A 3,063-nucleotide genomic window follows, 5' to 3' on the forward strand; every position below is an offset into this window, starting at 1 on the left:
CAACAGAGAGTGAAAATTGCATAGTGAACAACGGCCAGCCATGTCACTGCCTACTACAGCTCCTTCTAGGTTAAGGGAGAAAATAATGGCTTAGAGGCCAAAAGTTTACTGCCTCTGTGACTTTGGAGTTCTTTTTTTTTTTTTTTTTTCCGACCTGTAAAGTGAGGATAGTAACATCTGCGTTATGTACATATTATAAATTTATTTAAAATACCAGCATAATGCCTGGCCTATATTAGGTACCCAGTAAGTGTTAGTTATCTCCCTGCAGAAATCAGTGAATTTGAAGTCATAAAATTATCACTCTTATTGCTTATGATTACATGAGCAGAAATAATCATTGCTCATGGGGGTCTCAGGGCAGCCCAAACTGGTTCTCTGCAGCTGAGTCTAATAATATGACAGACCAAGGAAGGGATTTATCATTCCCAACAGCTACAAAAAGATAGCACATGGGGATATAAGCCTCCAAAGTGTTTGAGAGTTAAATGAAGACCACTTTCAAGCTCTCTCTTTTTTTTTAAATATACTGTCTACACCCAACGTGGGGCTTGAACGCATGACCCTGAGATCAGGAGTCAGAAGCTCTATTGACTGAACCAGCCAGGTGCCCACCCACGAACACTTTAGAGCTTTAAAGCATTACTGAGGAACACAAAGACTTAAAATTTGGAAAGGTACCATGCTTTTGGATAGGAAGATTCAGAATTATGAAGATGTCAATTCTGCCTCCAAATAGGGTAAGGGGTAAATTAGACCACAGTGAAAAATGGAAGGGAAAAAATGGAAGAAGAAAATGTGTGTGTGTGTGTGTGTGTGTGTGTGTGTGTGTGTGTGTGTGTATGAGAGAGAGAGAGAGAGAGAGAGAGAGAAACCTCAAGAAGGATGTAATAAACAATTGATAATATGACTTGTCTCCAGAGAAGAGAACTGGGGAGTGCCTGAAGGCAAGAAACTTTACACTGTATAACCTTTCGTACTTTTTGAATTCTAGGTCTTACAAATTATCCACTATTTAAAATACAATTAAAAAATAAAAATCTTCACCCTTCTGGGTCTCCCATACAGGGATGAGATAAAACTCAGGCAAGTGTGGAGGTATCCCCAAGATGGGCACCCCTGCTTTTTTTGTTTGTTTGTTTTTTTAACTCTCAAAGATATCCAGACTGAGCCTCCAATAATTCCTCAATTATAGTTTAAGTTTTCCTGCCATGGGACTACTGGTTCCCATGGAGATTTCTGCTCTTGGGCTTTGACTCCAATCACATGATTCTCTGTGTCTGTCTGACTTTCTAAATTTGGGGGCAGCAGTTTGTGACCTCAGTTCTCTGCTGTATCTAAAGAGAGTTGATTTTTCAGTTTCCTCAACTTCTTTCTTGTTAGGACAGAGTGATGACTTCCAAACCCAACATGGGCTGGCCCAGAAATTGGAAGCCAAGAGCATTTGTTTTTAATTTTGATAATACTTATCTTTTTTTCCTTTATGGTTACTGATTTTATTTTTTTTATTTTATTTTGAAGATTATTTATTTTGAGAGAGACAGAGACAGGGTGAGTAGGGGAGGGGCGGAGAGAGAGAGGACCCCAACCAGCTCCACACTGCCAGCAGAGCAATGCAGGGCTCGAACCCATGAACCATGAGATCATGACCTGACCTGAAACCAAGAGTTGGACGCTTAACAGACTGAGCCACCCAGGTGCCCTGATGGTTACTGATTTTAGTTTCTCACCTAAGAAATCTTTGCCTAGCTCAAGGTCATGAAATTTTTCTCCCATGTTTTATTCTGTAAATTTTACAGTGTTAGCTGTTATGTTAGATCTGTGACAGCAGAGAATAGGGGATTGAGACTGACTGCAAAGAAGCAAGAGAGAATTATCTGGGGGCGATTTCAGTGTCCTGTTGGGGGTGGGTATTACATAAGGGGAGACATTTGTCAAAACTCATGAAGTGGTACATTTAAATGTGCATCATATTGTATGTAAATTATACTTTACTACAGTTAATTTTTAAAAAGAAGAAAATATGTCCAGTACGAAAGGTAGGCTCCAAGACAGGAGCTTGCTTGCTACCAAACCACTGCAGACTCCTGACTTACGTGCAGAGAGAAAGAAATATGATAAACAGCCAGCCTAAGGCCAAAGTCTGTAAGATCTACAACCACAAGGTATGTACTTTGTGGAAAAGCCTCCTAAATGGGAATTAATATTTTCAACTTGAGACAGGATGAACACAGGTCTTCATGTTTCCCCCACTCCCATCTACTTCTCTGTCTGGAATTTATCTTGGTCCCCACTGTAAGATACATATTCCTCTTTATTTTTTCCAAGTTAGGAGCCAGTTTTTCCTACATCATTTATGGAATACTCCCATCTACCCTTCACTGATTTCAAACACATCTTTCATTGTGTTTTCTATTCATAGGTACTTGGTTCATAGCTAGACTAACCCGCTCAACTGATCTTTGTGTTTCATTATTTTGTCACTACTGGGAATAGGATTTTTTCCTATTACACTTTTTATTAGTTATTCCTATAGCTTGGGAAAGTTTTTCTTTTTTTAATGTTTATTAATTTTGAGAGAGAGTGTGTGCATGTGCACAAGCAGTGGAGGGAGAGAGAATCTCCAATAATGTGGGGCTCAGTCTCACCGTGAGATCATGACCTGAGCCAAAATCAAGAATCGGACGCTTAATCGACTGGGCCATTCAGATGCCCCAGGGCTTGGGAAAGTTTTTAAATAATCTGTCAATCTATGCACAATTATGCATTTTTGTAATAGGGTATTACAAGAGTGCTCCTTTTTAAAATATTTTTTAAAGTTTATTCATTTATTTGAGAGAGACAGAGACATGGTGAGCAAGGAAGGGGCAGAGAGAGAGGGTGAGAGAATCCCAAGCAAACTCCATGCTGCCAGTGCAGAGCCCGATGCAGGGCTCGAACCCACAAAACCATGAGATCATGACCTGAGCTGAAACCAAGAGTCAGATGCTTAACCAACTGAGCCACCAGGTGTCCCGAAAAGAGTGCTCTTTTAAATACAGTATTTCGGATTAACTCATTTAA

The sequence above is a fragment of the Prionailurus viverrinus genome, chromosome D4 (assembly GCF_022837055.1).
Source record: "Prionailurus viverrinus isolate Anna chromosome D4, UM_Priviv_1.0, whole genome shotgun sequence".
Lineage (NCBI taxonomy): Eukaryota > Metazoa > Chordata > Mammalia > Carnivora > Felidae > Prionailurus > Prionailurus viverrinus.